Source organism: Macaca fascicularis, chromosome 12 (assembly GCF_037993035.2).
Source record: "Macaca fascicularis isolate 582-1 chromosome 12, T2T-MFA8v1.1".
NCBI classification, from domain to species: Eukaryota; Metazoa; Chordata; class Mammalia; order Primates; family Cercopithecidae; genus Macaca; species Macaca fascicularis.
In genome coordinates this window covers 47,889,161-47,907,146 of record NC_088386.1, presented here as the reverse complement: position 1 = coordinate 47,907,146, position 17,986 = coordinate 47,889,161, and the positions used below count along the sequence as shown (strand labels likewise).

At 42.0% G+C, this 17,986-nt stretch overlaps 1 protein-coding gene and 1 pseudogene across 13 annotated transcripts in view; both read right to left on the bottom strand.

Annotated features, from left to right (window-relative positions):
* Positions 1-17,986, bottom strand: part of FMNL2 (formin like 2) — a 315,840-nt gene that overhangs the window by 249,390 nt on the left and 48,464 nt on the right. The window lies entirely within an intron of this gene.
* Positions 10,951-12,397, bottom strand: LOC141408174 (nuclear migration protein nudC pseudogene; annotated as a pseudogene).

The window sequence follows — 17,986 nt, the reverse complement described above, 5'->3', positions numbered from 1 at the left end:
CCAATCTCTAAATAAAGATTTCAAATGAAACTGTGAATGCCGCTGACACAGTCATGAACTTATTCTTTGATATCTTGCACAGATTAAAGCTTTTTGCCTCCAAGCACTTCTCCTTCCCCTTTCGAGATCAAAAAGGAAGAATTCTTCAAGCATAAATGACAGGTGGGATTTCAATTCATAACTCATGGGCATCTACCAGGTGAAAAGGCAGTATGCTAGGTATGCAGAAACCACTAGGACGGTGTACACCTCCTGTGTCACTTCATTTGGAGGGGTGAGATGTCCGGCGTGAACTTCTAGGGACCTTTATTAGGACACACATTTATTTTCTTTGACAGGACACATTTAAATTAATAGCTTCTCCTAAAAGTATTGAAGAACTACATAGGGACTTCTGTAAAATAACACTTTTTGAAACTGATAAATTCCCCAAACTTCCAGAGCTAAAATTCCCTCCACTCCACCCCACCCCAATGTCCATAAATGCAGTCACGTCACAGGCCCAGGCCTGTTGAGAGCTACAGTGAAATAGTCTTACCAGTTCACACTTCTCCTAGTACAGGAAACTGTTTCACAGGATAATTCCCAACATCTTCCTACACTTAACTTTATTGAGAACTGAGTCACAAACTGCTTGCAGCCAAATGAAGGTTCAACCCTTTTGTTGGCATTGCCTGCCTCCAATTCCTCCCTGGCTGTGGTTTGGACAGGATATATGTGGGAAGGAAAAAGAAAGAAAGAAAACTACAAAATCATTACCCCTAAAGCAGGGGGGCTCAACTATGGGTGACTGTCCCCCAGGGTATATTCAGCAGTCTACAGACACTTTTGGTTGACATAATTGGGAAGAGGCAGTGCTACTCATTGTTACCCAGTGGCATACAGTGGGCAGGGACCCGGGTGCCGCTCAGCATCCTACAAAGCACAAGACAGACCTATGACATAACAGTTATCTGGTCCCAAATGCATAAACAGGGCTAAGGTTAAGAAACCTTGTTCTAAAGCCATAAAGGAGACAAACTGCACAAGAAAACAGGTAGGTAGGAAAATATAAGTTAGTAATACTGATTCCTCCTCCACACTCTGCAGCATCTTCCTTCTGCCCCCTAAAATTTAAGTTTTGCTCATAAGGCCGTATCCTCTGCCTGCTTCCCTTGAATCTCTACAAGAGCATTCTTTATTTTTTTAATTTTTAATTTTTAATTTTTTTGAGACCAAGTCTGGCTCTGTCACCGAGGCTAGAGTGCAGGGGAGCAATCTCAGCTCATTGCAACCTCCTCCACCTCCTGGATTCAAGGAATTCTCCTGCCTCAGCCCACAGAGTAGCTGGGACTACAGGCGTGTGCCACCACATTCAGTATTTTTTATTAGACAGAGTTTAGCCATGTTGGCCAGGCTAGTCTTAAATTCCTGACCTCAAGTGATCTGCCCACCTCGGCCTCCCAAAGTGCTGAGACTACAGGCATGAGACACTGTGCCTGGCACATTCTTTGTTTTTCAACCCACTTTCTATCTATTGCCATTTCTAATCTCTGTCGAAGATGTCTAATTTTACGATTGATCACTTGCCGTGATCAACCTCAAACTCAACTCATCAAAACAAAATGCATCATCAGGGCTTCTAAGTTGACTCCTCTGCTGCCTGTCCTGTTTCAGTACATGTCACACCACTTTCCCCATGACCCAGGTTCAAAACCCAAGAGCCACTCTCATTCTACTTCCTCGCCACCTATCTACTCACACAGTTTTGCTCAGCACTCTTCATCCAATAGCTAGCACTTTGCCTGCCACATAGAACTCACCCAAATATCTAATACATACAGAAACACTATTAAAGACATTAAGGTCATCTTTAACTGCTTCCTCATTTCCCAGCCTCCCAATCGAATCGATTGCAAAGCCTTACGAATTCTGCACCAAGGTATAAAGGCATCAACACAAGTGCCCTCCCTAAAGTCTAAATGACCTAATCCATCCCCATACAAATGGCAGATCAATCTTCCTCAAGCATAATCCCCATTATGTCACTATTTCACCCCCAACCCCAGAAAAAAAACTTGTCAACAGCCTATCAAATCCTTCCACCTCCACCTTGACACTGGCAGGTAGGTTCCATGTGTACAACACTCCACCTCAGCTTCCCCATCCAGGCTTTTGTCTCCTACTTCCTTTCAATACTATGAAGAAAACACTTAATAAGCTGCTCCTCACCCACGTCCAGAGGGACCAGCATCTATTAAAAAGGCACAGCAGAGACCATTCGGGGCTCAGAAACTTCTCTAGGCATCTCCCTTTCAACCATCATTTCAAACATCCTCCCTCATCCCGTGCTGACACCTTCTACTCCTCCACAACTTTTATTTGGATTAGTCACCTGCCTTCTGGTTTCACTTCTCTGTCAATGTACAGCCTCCAACACTGCCACGTGGCAACCCTGGGCAGAGGAAGCCTCGGCCCAAACCCGACCTCAGGTCTGGGATCCCAGCAACGGCTCAGGGTCCAGGGGCAGCTTCTGGGATTGGTTGTCACACACCCAGTTTCTTCAGAAAGCCAGTGAAGCTGTGTGCTGCTCTGGGGCAGCACCCAAGTGTTCCTGTCTCCATGGCCACCACATTCTCTCTTCGGCTCCCATGTCTACCTCTCCACAACACACTCAATTCCTGCCATGCCCAGCTCAAATGGCATCTTCTCCCTGAAGCCTGTCCTAATTTTCCTACCCAAACCAAATACAATTGCCTTCTCTTCTCAATCATCTGGTCGTGTTCACCCTTTTTAAAAATAAGTATCATGTTATGCTTTGTATTACATGGTATCAGTTTCTCTCTTTATGCCTCAGCCAACTGTATCACTTACTAGCTGTGCGGTCTCAGATAAATCAATCCTCTATACTATTTCTTTATCAATAAACTAGAGATAATGGTGCGTATCTCATAGCTGTGTATAGAAGATAAAGCCAGATAAAATGTACACGTGGCTAAAAGAGTGCCTGTGCAAGCAAATGCTACCTATCATTCATGTTTTACCTCCCTCAGGACTTAGAAAAGCCTTACATGTTAATCACTCAAAAAAATGAGCCGAATGTTAATTTAGTCACCCAAAATTCCAATTACTAGAGACCTGGCAGAAAAGAAACAAGCATTTCTTGAGGACTTACCGAGTATACCAAGCAATATATAAAGCATCTTACACAGGAGAATTTGTAATTCTCACATCTCCTTGCACTTGGTATCATTCCTATTTTACAGTTGAAGACTTACAAATTAGGTACTTAGCCTCAAGTTGTATAACTCATCATATAAAAAATCTGTGCTCTTTTCACACAGCCCACTACCTCCATAATACGTAATTTGCCTTATTCACAGGCTAGACAGCAACATAGCCTGGGGGATACAATAGGGAATAATACTTCAGCAAGTTCGCAGGCCAGAGGACAATATGCTGAGGCTTTTATTTTTATTTATTTTTTCGAGATGGAGTCTCACTCTGTTGCCGAGGCTGGAGTACAGCAGCTCAATCTCGGCTCACTGCAAAACCTCCACCTCCCAGGTTCAAGCAATTCTCCTGCCTCAGCCTCCCAAGGCTGGGATTACAGGCACCTGCCACCACGCCCGGCTAGTTTTTGTATTTTTTAGTAGAGATGGGGTTTCGCCATGTTGGCCAGGTTGGTCTTGAACTCCAGACCTCAGGTGATCCGCCTGCCTCGGTCTCCCAAAGTGCTGGGATTACAGGTGTGAGCCACTGCGTCCAGCTGAAGCTTTTATTTTTTTTTAACCAATGACAACACTGGCTCACAGAGAAGAATAACATAGAAATCAGAAGTTTATGGATTTAGTGGTATTGTGTCCACTTATCTTGAAAGACCTGACCCTGATGGATAGAAGGACCAAAAGAAGGAAAGGTCCATGCTGCTGGGTGTGCAAATAAAAGGGAAAAAAAGAAGGAAGAGAGGGAGAAAAGTAAAGTAGAAGGGAGAAGAGAAGGAGAAAAAGGGAAAACTCCAAGCTACCTGTCTTGGCCAGGAAACTCCCTGAGGTTCACAACCTGAAAGTGTCCTATCACTTTCACCAGCATGTCTCATTTTGTTTATTTTCTTAAATCATACCAGCAAATTTAATCTCTCCCTTTTGATGTTTTTTATTCTGAAAAGTACATGAACAATTCCAGCCGGGTAATTCTGACATCCAAAAACCTCATTTTTTTTCTTCCTAACTGGCTCAGACAGATAAAAGGAAAGGAACTGAATTATCCTAATAATTTCCCTAAGTCTCCCCCGCCTACATTATGCTCATCCAGTTTCCTTGCAAATTACCCAGGTGAACCATCTGTGCTTGTGACTTTTTAAAATTCTTCACACTGAAGTTCTTTCATTTATTAACGGAAAAAAAAAAACTTCTTCTCAATTTTCCTCCATGTACATCACAGGCAAAGCAGGATTTGGTGAACCCTAACATCCTTAGGTAAAGTAACATTAAATCCAAAATACACATAACCTTAATCTTTTTCCATCGGCCAATTTTACAATAATGCTAATTGCAATTTTAAAGGATGACAACATCTTCTGGGTGAGCCACAGAAATAATATATTTAGTCTACAAATTCATGGAATAGTGAACAACATGCCAAGTGCATTCCACTTCCATAGTCTTATGATTCTTTAAGCAAGACAGGCATTTTGAGAGCTTTAAAAATAATGATGAAGGGTTGTGGGGGGGCATAAGTTTTTTTTAAATGATGGAATTTAGGTAATGCTCTTTGAATAACTGTTACTCCAAATGGCAAGTAGAAAGTCACATGAGCATGAATTTAAGACAAAAGAACATCTGTACAAAAAGTAATTTCTCACTTATTTTAAATCTCCCTTGAAAAGGGGAGAGGGGAAAGAGGGGAGAATTAAAGCCTGACTTAAATAAAAACTAACTTGTTAACTGGAAAAGAAAAAGAAATAAGACAATGTCTGAAATGTGAAAGATGTCCAGAGGCATGGAAGTTTGCCCTGATATGCAGGACTCATCTAAGCCAGGACCTCACAGGCTCTCTGAATACATGTTATCTTCGGAAACGAGCAGAGAAGTAGAAATGAACTACCAGAGCTATAGATGGTTAAGCAGCAGCCTTGGATTTCATTCTAGGTTTGGCAAACACTGAAATAAAGAACTGGCAATGACAAGACTGCCCACTGTATTAGATCAAGAAATTACGAGTCAGTTCTCTAAATTTAGTAGCTAGACTCATTCCTGTTTGACTTTTCAAGTCAGTTCAGCCCAAATAGCAAGTATACTATATGACTTCTAAGGCAGAAAACGGAAAACTAATTCCCTCCCATGAAAATCAGAATTCTATCCAGCCAAGACCTTCTAGTTCCCCCAATGTGGAAACACTTAGCAATGACTGTTCAAATGCTTAGCTCAGTTCTAAGACACTAAAAGAAAGGAGAGGGGAGGGATGTGGGTGCAGGAGTTCATTTTTGCAGAAATGCCATGATTAAACAACAAGGCTTATATTTACAGAACCACATTAAAGACTTCAGAATCCCATTCACTCTCTATAAGTGACAAATACGCTTAGGCAATGACTTTCTGACTCTGTCGAAAGACAGCAGCTCTTAAGAATTATTTTAAAAACAAAACAAAAGATTCCACATGACTGTTTTGCCTTCCCCCTCCCCCCACACACACACTTCCCAACTTCATTTATCCTATTCATCTCACAGTTGGGCCTTTGGTTGAAGCATATTTGAAAGAGGAGGATAAAGCCTGAGCCAATTATCCGAAGAACAAACTGTCTTCCGTTAAAGGCTTATAAAAATAAATTTGGCTTACAAAAAGAAATTCAAGGAGATTTCCAAACCATCCTCTCAATTTCATGTGAGCCTGTTGAATTTTTTAGTCATTCCTATTTTTCTCCAAATTCATATTGGGTGGGGAAGTTGAACAAAAATTCTAAGTGCACCATTGTAGTCTAGCTAAACAAAAACATAGGTTTCAAATTTCAAATCACATCACAACTAATTTAACTTTTAATTTTAAGGGACTGGTCCAGATAGTAGCTGAGAACCATTGTGGAGACACAAAATGGGAACAAGTTTCCTAAAAAAGCTAACAGGCCATCTGGGGCATAATCTAGCAACGAATCTCATCTAAACTCAATGTCCCTTGGAATGAAGATTTTCCTCTTTGGATTAAGACATTTAGTTCTATCTCTTGCCTAGAACTTGATGGCAAGCTGTACTTTCTGTAATCTGTACCCTAAGCACTACTCATCCCTTTAACTCTTGTGTGGGGTTTGCCACCGCATGTCCCACAGCACCATGGCAACCCAGTTGAACATACAGCCATTTCCAATTCTGAAAGAACACTCTCACTGGAAATACAGGCTGACCGGAGCAGGACTTCTGCAGCAGGACTATCTACTGTGAACCAAAGAATTACAAAGAAACGTTAACAGATTTTTTTAAATTTACAGCTTTGTGGAAAAATGAGTTAAGGCAAATCCATCCTTGACACTCTAACAGCATTCCTGGTTCAACAGGAATAACTGTTAGTGCTGTCAGAAAATAAAAGCATGCTATCTATTCTTTAGAGTCAACTGAATTGGGAGCAGACAGATTTTTCAGTCTCAGGAACAAGAAAGCCATTCCTGCAAATTTGGTTTTGTAATTTTCAGCAGATCAGGGTTTTGCTTATCCTCAAATTACATTTTAGGTCATTTCAACAACCTAAAAGACTAGAAATAAAAGATTATTCTTGTCCAATCTTATATGGTAATCTGTGATAATCAAGTCATTTTACTTATCACAAATTTGAGTATATCTTCCAAAGGCCAAAAAAAAAAAAAAAAAATCCAGCAGTTAATGTTGTGTAATATAAACTATTAATTGCACATTTCTTTCCTAGTGTGGGAGATCAAGTTGTCATTCTTCATTTAATAAAAAAAAAAAAAAAAGGTTGGGCGCGGTGGCTCACGCCTGTAATCCCAGCACTTTGGGAAGCCGAGGCGGGTGGATAACGAGGTCAGGAAATAGAGACCATCCTGGCTAACCCGGTGAAACCCCATCTCTACTAAAAATACAAAAAAATTATCCGGGCATGGTGGCGGGCGCCTGTAGTCCCAGCTACTCGGGAGGCTGAGGCAGGAGAATGGTGTGAACCCGGGAGATGGACCTTGCAGTGAGCCGAGATCGGGCCATTGCACTCCAGCCTGGGTGACATAGCAAGACTCTGTCTCAAAAAAAAAACTCAAACTTTTTTTTCAGAGAACAACTCTTTCCACATGTATCTATTAATATTATGCCTATAAGAGTTCTGAATTTCCTGTGAATGCCAGCTCACATGGAAACAGATGAGCCAAGAAGAACTAAGAGGAACTCATGTCACAGGTTGGTACCATACTTCTTGAACATAAATGAAAACTTGGAAAATTATCATGCTGTAAATCTAGGATCAAAGGTACCCAAAGCACAGTTAATGAACCCGGTACTAACCAGGAGGATTCAAAAACAACCCACAATTGGTTTGCTGCTTGCAAAAAAATTAAATTTAGACTTCCAAATCACACTATACACAAATAAAGTCCACATGAATAAAGGCGAATTCTTTAAAAAACATGTCTCTAAAGCTAAAATTAAGTCGTGTATTTTTGGATATGATCGTTAGTAAGAACATTCTAACTTTCAGAATCATGACAAAAATGGCCAGAAATTTAAAATTTGAAGTTGTAAGAAATTTAAACTTCTGTAGGCCTAAAAAATTTATCTAAAAAAGGAAGTGAGGAAAATAGTCAAAACAGATTAAATGAGTTATCATCTACTACAAGGGTCAGCAAACTATGGCCCACTAATCAAATCCAGCCCACCGCCTGTTCTTCTACAGCCCGTGAGCTAAGAATGGTTTTTACATTTTTAAATGGTTGAAGAAAATAAAGAGGAATGATACTCCAGGGCATATAAAAACTATATAATATTTACATCTCAGTGTCCACATGGGAGCACAGCCATCCTCATTAGTTGCCTATTGTCTAAGGCTGCTTTCACCCTACAGAAGCTGTGTGGCTCACAAAGCCTGAAATGTCTATTAGCTGGTCCTTTATAGAAAAAGTTAGCTAACCCCTGACCTATCACACAAAGAGCTCATGCATATGAAAAACAGTAAGACCCAATAAATAAATAGGCAAAAGAGATTTTTTTAAAGAAAAAGAAAAATGCAAGAAAAAATAGAAAATGTTCACTTTCACCGCCAAATGGAAAGACTCTCTTTGGCCTAGCAGATTAGGAAAGATCTGTGGAAAAGTCAACACACATTGGACAGTCAAACAAGAGCTAAGAAGCTGCAGGTGGCACTCTAAATACGTCTGACCCTTTTAGAATGCAATGCGGCAAAAAGAAACGAGTCTTAGAAAATGTCTATAACTCTCTTCTCACCTATCCTATGGACATAATCTCAAATATAGGCAAGTTTATAAACAAAGATCTTTATTATGGTATCTTTAATACAATGAAAAACCAGTAGCAATTTCATAGGTTTCCCTCTGTTTTGAGAGTCACGGGTGTTGTTTCTAAGTATTAACGTATCTGAAATTAAGACGTATCTTATAATCACATACATTTAATGCGCTATGTGTTTCCTCATGTGAAAGTGTTGACACCACAGTGTCTTACCTGTACTTTTAATCAACAGTGTCTTACATGTACTACATAGAGGCAACTCACATAGTTCCAGTGAAGACATCTGATCGAAGGACTATTTACAAAGACGAGGGAAGGGTGAAGAGTACCACAGGGGCATTCAGGTAGAAAGTGACTTGAAGCATCAAGGAGAGGAAAGTAACCTGCTGGAGGCCTGAAAGAGGACCCACCAGGCAAGAGTGGTTTCTTGGTGGGACACACCACTGACAAAACTGCAGCAGACAGCAGAGATGTGGCGACTGGCAGCTCTCTCCCCTCCCACTCTTAGTTCTCCTCAAGTTCCCCCTTGGCCAATCCAGTTAGAAGCCAGAGGGCAAGGAAGCCTGGAGGATGCATCTTTCAGTCAGCACCGCTGCCCACTCCCAAAAGGAGGGCAGGCAATAGGTGAGAGGGGGTGTTATGGTTTGAATGTGTCCCTTCCAAAATTTAGGTGTTGCCAAAGTGATGGTATTTACAAGTGGAGCCTTTAAAGGTGATTAAGCCATGATTCCCTCTCAATGGGATTAGGGCTCATATAAAAGAGGCTTCACTCCACATTTGGACGACTTGCCCTTATGCCTTCTGCCAGATAAGGATGCGGCAAGAGGGCCTTCACCAGACCAAATGCTGGCACCTTGATCGTGGACGTCCCACTCACCTCCAGAACACTGAGAAATAAAATTCTGTTCCTTATAAATTACCCAGTCTCAAGTATTCTGTCACTGCAGCACAAAACAGACTGAAACAGGAGGAAAAAACGAATAACCATCTCAGTCATTCTCCAAATCACCCCACAGAAAAGATGAAAAATGCATTCCCACTGTGGTGAGTGGGGAGAGAGAAAAGTCAATCTCAAAGTCTTAATGTCACCAAAATAATCCACTAAATCAGGATCCAAGTGGTTTTGCTCACCTCAAACAGAACTCTGACAAAGGAAGATGAGAAAACAGGGGTTTGAAAAGCTAAACATTTTAAATTTATAAAAGAAACCACTTTCCACAATGTTTAGGTACAACGAAGATATTAGGCAAATAGCTACCATGTTGGGTAGGTGAACCTCATTTAAACAATATGAAAATAGCACCAAAATTTGAAATTAAAGAATGAATTATTGTAAAGAGCAAGGAGGGTGGCAATCTTGCAAATGAATCAAGGGGTTGGCAGGGTTCAGGATGCGAATAGATCCTAAGGTCGATGTTTTCGAGACAATATGGGTTTGAAAAAAAAAAAATCAATTTCTAGCTCCCAGTCTTCTGTATCTTCTAATTCACTGTTTCTGGTCAGAGTTTGGTAAGGGCCCTAGCCAGCGTTATTTCATTAAGAACATAAAGAGTTTAGGAGTCTAGAAAAAGGCCAATTTTAAGGGCTCAAAGAGCAACATTATTATTTAATGAATAATGTTACCTTCAGGAAATCTGATACCATAGTTCCAATAACTGTTCTTGCTTCAAGTCAGTATATTCAAAACCCCTATCAGGAAATAAGGGAAAGTCAGTGTCTCATTCAGAACAAAAACTAACTCTGTCTAACTACAATAAGACAAATTCTTGGTACCATCCAAGAGAGTCAACTTGCCACCCCTGGCACACAGCTCTACTCCTATCACATGCCCTCTTGCATGCTGCCTTTCCTTTCTCCATCCCAATTACACCTCCCAGCCAGATACACAAGATACATTTGCTGGTGAACTCCACTCCTCCCAGCTCTATGCATTTCCACTCAACTACCTCTACTGCCTTCAGTTACGCTTTACTTATTCAGTTCCTTCGCCACTGTTTTCTGAAAAACTGTCTTTTATCTGTGTTTGTTGTGAAACCTCAATCTGTCAGAATCTCCCAGAAGGTCATTACCAGTTGCCAGGGTGTTTATTTGGCATTCTCTAAGTCATCCTTTGAGGATCCAAAGTGAAGTCACCCAAAAGGCATATGTGACTGAATCAAATTTAAGATACTAACTTCCACCTCTATAATCAATTCACCAAGACACAGTGCTATGACTTAAGGTGGAAGTTTGCAAAGCCGCGCTTTAGCTAAAGGCTGCAACAACAGATGGTAATTGAAGAAATAAAACACAACAAAGGTATGGTTACTATTGTAACCACAATAGTGAGGTATTTATTCATGCCTCAGCACAGCCAAGAAAGGCCAGTACCTTTCAAACTAGGGTGTGAAGGTTGCCAATATCCTATCTGCCTCTGTCTCTTAGAAGTGGCGTATTTTCATACCTTAACAGAACAATTACCTTAATCTTCACAATTTGGCATCACAAATGAGGAAATAAATCAGTCCTTATTTCTTTTTTTGCTAAGCAAATCGCTTTAATGTGTAACAGTAGGCCAACTGGGGAAGACAAGACCCCAAACCCCAGCCTTTCTCCTGATGCCCTGGGACCTGTGTGCTGGGCCAGTCCCATGCCTGCCCCAATCCCTGAGGCCCACAAGGGCCAGAGAAGAGTGGGAAAAAAAGTTGGATGGTTGCAGCTCAGCCCCAAGAGTTCAAGGAGGTAAAAACAGGGGCCAGTTGAATTTGGCCTTGGAAAAATCCATCTCCAGATGCTGATCCATGAACTTCTTCAGAATCTCCTGTTTCTTCTGTTCGTCTGAGGTTGACAACCCCATGGACTTCTGTCTCTGGTCATACATCATCATCCTTTCCACCATGCTACGAGTCTCACTGTCCAGGTCTGAGAGCTTGGAATTCTCAGGGTTAATATTCTTGGTATTGATCTCAAGGTCACTGGACACCAAGCGGCTCCACCACTCCATCTTATTGATATTCTCAAGATGCAGAGTCACCACCTTGCCGTCCTCAATGAGCCATGAGCTCTCCTCCACCTTCACTTCGTTGTAGAGCTCCCCATCGATGATCACTGGCTGCCCCTTGAGCCCCACCGGGAGGTGCCACCACTGGATGTCCACCACCACGTCCTTCCCTTTCCCCGGAAGTTCACATGGAAAGGGACCGCCAGGTCCAGCTCCGACAGGGTCTGGGTCCAGCGGTAATTGGGCAGGTCTGCCCCGTTGCCTAGGCTGGGCTTCAGTTTTCCTTTGTCCTTCTCATCTTCTTCCTCTTCGTCTTTCTCAGTCTCCTGCTTCCCTGGGGAGTTAAGGTTGCCGTTCTTGAGCTGGGCCTCATGATTCTCTGTATCCTTTTTCTGGTCAGTCTCTAGCTGCAGCTTCTCTGCCTCTTCATCAGTTAGCTCCTTGATCTGGGGCCCTGAGGCCTCTGACTTGGCTTCCTTGGCCACCCTGGCCACCCGCTCCACCTTCTCCCGCCGCTCAGCCTCCTGCCGGGCTCTCTTCTCCCACTGGGCCTTCTGTGCCAGCTGATTGTTGTTGCTGAAAATCTGTATGATAAGCTTCTCTGCCATCCCCTCTTCTCCTCCAATGAAAAAGTCTGTTTTGCATCGAAGGAAGCTGAAGAAGGTGTTCACAAGCTCCTGCACGCCGCCCTCGTGCTGCTGAGCCATGGCCAGCAACATGCCCTCGAACTGCTCCTCCTCCTGCTCTCCGCCCATCGCGCCAGCTGGGATGCACGTCCCAAGCTCTGCGCTCTAGTCCCGCGCTCTCTCCGCTACTTCGAGTTGCGCTGGGCCCAACGACTCTAGTCTAAATCAGTCCTTATCTCTAAAAGGTACCCAAGAATTCAGAGTTAAAAATCTAAGTATCTGAAGACCAAGTATCTCCCTCTGCCATCAACTGAATGTGTCTCCTCAAAATTCATAGGTCAAAACCTAACCCCCAAATGTAATGGTTTTAGGAGATGGGGCTCTTGGGAGGTGATTAGATAATGAAAGTGGGGCCCTCGTAAATGGGATTAGTGCCCCTAAAACAGAGGTCCCAGAGAGCTTACTTATCCTTTCTGCCATGTGAAGATACAGAGAAAGGATGGCTGTCTCTGAACTGGAGGCAGGTCCTCCCCTCAAACACTGAATCTGCTGATGCCTTGATCTTGGACTTCCCAGTCTCCAGAACCATGAGAAAAAAGTTTCTGTTTTTTAGAAGCTACCTAATTTATAGTATTCTGTTACTGTACAGCAGCCCAAATGTACTAAGACACCATAAGACACTGTGTGGGCCTTTATAGAAAAAAATGCTCCCTTCATTTGCAGCATCCTCCCTGTTAAGTCTGAATTGAAAAACAATGTTTAGACTTTAATCAAAAAGAAGCCTTAAGAACATTAATACTTTTACTCATGACTCCATTTCTCTGGTATTTATTGCCTCATTCTGTAGCCACCTTAAATTTTATATTTTTAATAATCATTGTTTTTAGTGAGGACTGACGTGACTGTTTTCATTTAAATAGTCATGAGTTCTATAAACAAAAAGTAGACAGGCATAGACATCCACAGATGTGACTTCAGTAATTTTTAATCACTGGTTCAAATGTCACTGTAGTTGACGAATTTCTCTTAAAAAGAGACACTAACTTCTTTTTGAAAACTTGTGCACAAACTATCAATCAGAAGGTCCTGCAATGATATTAGAAAATCACCAATTAAAAGAAGAATCTGTGGGTACTTGAATAATTAAGCTGTGATTAGAGATAGACGTCTAATTTAGGCAGAATATGGTTGATATGGTTTGGCTGTGTCCCCACCCAAATCTCATCTTGAATTGTAGTTCCCATAATCCTCACATGTCATGGGAAGGACTTGGTAAAAGGTAATTGAATCATGGGGGCAGTTAGGCTCATGCTGTTCTCAAGACAGTGAGTTCTCACGAGATCTGATGGTTCTGTAAGGGGCTTTTCTCCCACTCCGCTCATACTTCTTGCTGCCGCCATATGAAGAAGGACGTGTTTGCTTTCCCTTCCACCATGATTGCAAATTTCCTGAGGCCTCCCCAGCCATGCGAACTGTGAGTCAAACCTCTTTACTTTATAAATACCCAGTCTAACGTATGTCTTTATTAGCAGTGTGAGAACAGACTAATACAATGGTAAAGATAACACTTCTTTGATTGCTTATCTTGAGTCATTTAAACTGATCCTTAGTACACAAGTATTTTCCTACTCTGTGAGAGCTAACTTCAATTATGTCTTTTCAGATCTAAACTACATTACCAGGAAGTACAAAATAAACACAGCAAGAATTTCTAAGAATCTTTGTCATCTAAGAACAGGTGATAAAGAAGAATCTTCCTAATTCTTATTATAATAGCCTAATTATCAGCAGGACAATGAAGCCTTTCAACAAAGGACAAAAAAAACTGTTGAAAGAAAATGTGCAGCCAAGCACAGTGGACCACACCTGTAATCCCAGTGCTTCGGTAGGTCGAGTCAGGAGGATTGTGTGAGCCCAGGAGATCAAGACCAGCCTGGGCAACATAGTGAGACCCCACTTCTACAAAAAAAATTTTTTTTTTAAAAATTAGCCAGGTATGATAAAACATGCCTGTAGTCCTAGCTACTCAGGAGGCTGAGGCAGGAGGATGGCTTGGGTCCAAAAGTTTAAGGCTGCAGTGAGCTATCATTGTACTACTGCACTCTGGCCCATATGACAGAGAGAGACCCCAACTCCAATTCCCACCAAAAACACACACACACACACACACACACATACACACACATTTAAAAAACAACCAGACATGGAGTTCAAATTCAAATGTAGAAATGAACCAAACCTCAGTTACTGAATGAAGTATAGTAAGTCACAATTTTCCCCTTGATAAGTCATAATTATTTTATAACTTTTGCATTTCATATATTTTTAGAAAAAAATTAAATTTGTTTTGTGACTGATAGTTCTTAATTACAACATATTAGGCTTAATCTAATCACACTCAGTACTCAACAAGTCAGCAAGCAATTAAATCTAACTAACATTTATCAAAGGCCTACTACAAAGCAAGGCTCTGGGCTGGTGTCTGTCATTAAGCAAAGCATCTGTCTACTGTGGAAACAGGCTAGCCACTCGTCCAATAGGGATAACACAAAATTATCATTATCAGCCACAGTGTGGCCTGTTAAACTAAAACTTTACTGGGAGGTTGGCAACAGCACACTATAGATAACAGCTTGGGCTTTGGTTTTTAACCCAGATCTTCTACAGTATTTATATGCTGTGACTGCCTACAAAGCAATGAAGAGCTCATTCCTACTTCCCAGGAACGGTTTAACCCCAAGACAAGCCACACTTTTTCATGAAATATCTATGAGCCAGTCCTCCCTCATGACCCTTTTTCTTTTAAATCATCGTTCCTCAAGATTCTTGGAGGAATGGTGAAGGGGGAGGGAAATCTGGGAAGAAACAACAGCAAACTTTGCCCAGGGGAGTCTCCTAGACTCCTAAAGCAACAAAGGTTTTCTCTACCTTTGTTGAGAGAAATTAAAAACATTTTGAAAGCAGAATCTACTTCTTCCGGCATCACTACTTAACATATTTAATAAGACTATAGTGAATAACACATAAATGGGGAGGGGGGATGCCAAAAGACAGCAATAACTTGTTTCTGAGTTTATCCAGGTCAATGAAAAACACCTCTGTGTAAGAAATCTCCAGGCTTCAAAGCAATAACATCAAATCAGACAGACAATGAACTGCTGAAAAAGTAGGGTCAAGAAAGTCCTAGAGGGAAAACGGATAGACACATATAAGGTGAAAAGCATGAAAATCAAAGTAAAAGAACAAGCAAACAAAGCCGCTCATGAAAAAGTGGTCAGCTAAAGCCTGGAGTTTGTTGAATGAGTTAATGAATGAATGGTCAAACAACTTACCACAGGCACTGACTCCTCCAAGTGAAGAGGTAATTAAAATCACATAACTTATTAACCGCTATGGTAAAACATTCTCAGGGAGAAGATGACAACACAAGTGGCAACAGCAGAGATTCCCTTAAAAAAATCAGAGTCTTTGTAAGAGCTTTACATTGAATGAGGTCTGGACCACACTCCCACTTACAGATAAGGAATCCAAGTGTGCACCCAGGATTACAGTGAAAGGATAAGACTCTGTACTTTGTAATTCTCCCCTTTCACTGAGAGGACTGGGGATTGCATTCTACAATAGCCCCCTTGATGGTGCTGGGAATAAATCTCAGCAGGGTATGCTAGGAGAAAGACAAGCTCATTTTCTCATTTGCCCAAAACTAACCTATATTCTATTGTCACCAACTATGGTACCTTTCCCGATACTCTTATTTTTAAAGCTCCCAAGAAAGGCAGGGAACCTAATGCCAAAGCACAGATGTTGTCTGCAGGACTGAGTATATCCCACTTAGACTTAGGAAGCAGACAGCATATCCAGGAGAGGTGAGAGAAAGATAAATCGAGGCACTGCTGACAGCCTTTCGTTACAATTTGGCAGCCAACCTGCTCAAGCATTTTCACATGGGTAAGTTGATCATCTGAAAAAAATCCACGGCATGGCCGGGCGCGGTGGCTCAAGCCTGTAATCCCAGCACTTTGGGAGGCCGAGGCGGGCGGATCACAAGGTCAGGAGATCGAGACCACAGTGAAACCCCGTCTCTACTAAAAATACAAAAAATTAGCCGGGCGCGGTGGCGGGCGCCTGTAGTCCCAGCTACTCAGGAGGCTGAGGCAGGAGAATGGCGGGAACCCGGGAGGCGGAGCTTGCAGTGAGCCGAGATCGCGCCACTGCACTCCAGCCTGGGCAACAGCGTGAGACTCCGTCTCAAAAAAAAAAAAAAAAATCCACGGCATAAGAACATAATTTAGGCCTTCAGAGCAAACATTTTGATAGTTCTCATAAGTCATTTAAATAAAAGCTTCATGAACAAACCACAAAGCATGTGACTAAAACCCCAATTAATAGTAAAAAGCAATACACGCTGACAGATTTCTGTGGCGAACTTTTGCTGAGACCAAATTAGTTGAATGCAACTTTGCCCCTCAAGCAGATATACTTTTGCCTTATCCTACCTTTTCTCAGCCAAGATTTCCCCAGCTCCCTAATTCAAACTTACCAGGACCAGTGAGCATTATATGACCATCTGGTCGACAACATATTACACACTCATAGGGCATGGTTCTAATCACATCACAGTTTAAACCACCACCATAGATCTCAGCAAGGTGCTCCTAAATGGAAGAATTTTATATTTTGCCTTTCAAATTGTTTTTATTGGAAGCATATTTGTCAGAATACTAAGACGTAAAAGGCCTCTGAGCCTGAGCTCATTTTCCCATCCCCAGCCTCCCTCCCTACAAACTGTCTTCTATGAATGGGATTCTATTTCATCTTTACTCTCTGTAAGAGAATGTACCTGCCAACTGATGTCAAGAACAAATCACTTCATCTCCAGTTTCGATGCTGCTGCATTCTTGGGCACTTGTGTGCTTTTAGCACCAAAAAGAGTTGCTTCGTGGTTCAAGGGTCACTGTTAACTCTTTTAACAAATAGGCATTAACAGAATACAGGAGCAATCCCACACTTTGTGGGGCAGGTGTCTCCCTGGAGCCTCTGGATTAAAATTCTCATTGCTAAAGTCACCAAGGAGTTAGACAAAGATAGGCAGCATGGCCTTGGAGTTTCCTGCTAAAAAAGAATTCTTCCTCTAATACATTTATGGATATTAGCTACACTAACATGGGTTAGTTTACTAGGTTAGTTGATAACTGTGTTAGGATGAGGAGACAAAATGTCACTGAAGAAACAAGAAACCAAATCTAGAGTGTAGCTGTTTCTTCTTACTTTAATGAAGCAGCAGAGAGTTTAAAAAGAGATTTTAGAAAGGTGTGCAGGCTCTAGATCAGGGAAGGCCAATCTTAGTTGAAAATATAATGGCCCCCACCAGAAGCCCTTGCATTCCAAAATTCAGATACAAGCTTCCTAAATCCCAAGATGCCCCAGGATGAAAGAGCACTCAAGGGACCCAGGCAGGCTGCCTCCACTGAACCGAGGAGAAGCTAGTCCACCTTTCAGCAGGATGTTTGAAGGATGCTCTTTCACTCAGGAAGCCCGGGGGAAGGCTTTGCTTCTGTCCTGGGAAACTAGTCACTGATCAAGAGGACTCTCCTGCCCTCTCACTAACGTCAGCCATCAAATGGACCATACCTCCCCACCAGCTGAGTTCTACCCACAGTCATTCCATGGCCTGGCCCCTATCCTGGCCAGCAATACCGATGTCTACACCCCAATGCCCAAGCCCTACCTCAACATCCCAAACTTCTGCTGGACCACAGGGGCTGGTAATGCAGACTCTAGAGTGAGGACAAGTCATGATAAAAATAAATTCAGGAAAATGTGTAAGTACAACCTTAAGTAATAAAGAGAAAATGGACTTTGGAGTCAGCCAATCCTTGGTTCCAACCAGAGTACTGCCACTATCACGAAACTTTGAGCAAATTATTTTACTCCTCAGAA